The following is a 488-nucleotide window of genomic DNA, read 5'->3' as shown; positions in this document are numbered from 1 at the left end:
TCTCCTCCACTCCTCTCTGCCTCATCTTCCTCTCTCTCTCTCTCTCTCTTCTCTCTCTTGTCTCTCTCTCTCCTCGTCTCTCTCGCTGCTCTCGTCTCTCTCTCTCTCTCTCTCTCCCTCCTCCTCGCTTCTCTTCTCTTTCTTTCTTTTCTCCCTCTCTCTCTCTCTCTCATTTCTTTTCTCTCTCTCTCTGTCTCTCTCTCTTTCCTCTCTCTCTCTCCGCTCTCTCTCTCTCCTCCTCTCTTCTTCCCCTCTTCACTCCCTCTCCCCCTCTTCTCCTCTCCTCCCCTCTCTCATCCTCTCTCTCCTCTCCTCTCCTCTCTCATCTCTTCTTCCCCCGTCTCATCTCTCTTCTCTCTCTCCTCCTCTCTCTCACTCTCTCTCTCTCCCTTCTCCATCTCTTTTTATCTCCTGCCTCGCTCTCTCCTCGCCCTCTCTCTCCTCTCTCCCTCTGCGTCCCTCTCATCTCTCTCTATCTGCATCTCCCT

This window comes from Priapulus caudatus, unplaced genomic scaffold, assembly GCF_000485595.1.
Source record: "Priapulus caudatus unplaced genomic scaffold, Priapulus_caudatus-5.0.1 Scaffold112, whole genome shotgun sequence".
NCBI classification, from domain to species: Eukaryota; Metazoa; Priapulida; class Priapulimorpha; order Priapulimorphida; family Priapulidae; genus Priapulus; species Priapulus caudatus.
The sequence above is the reverse complement of the archived record's forward strand: the minus strand, read 5'-3'. Positions refer to the sequence as shown.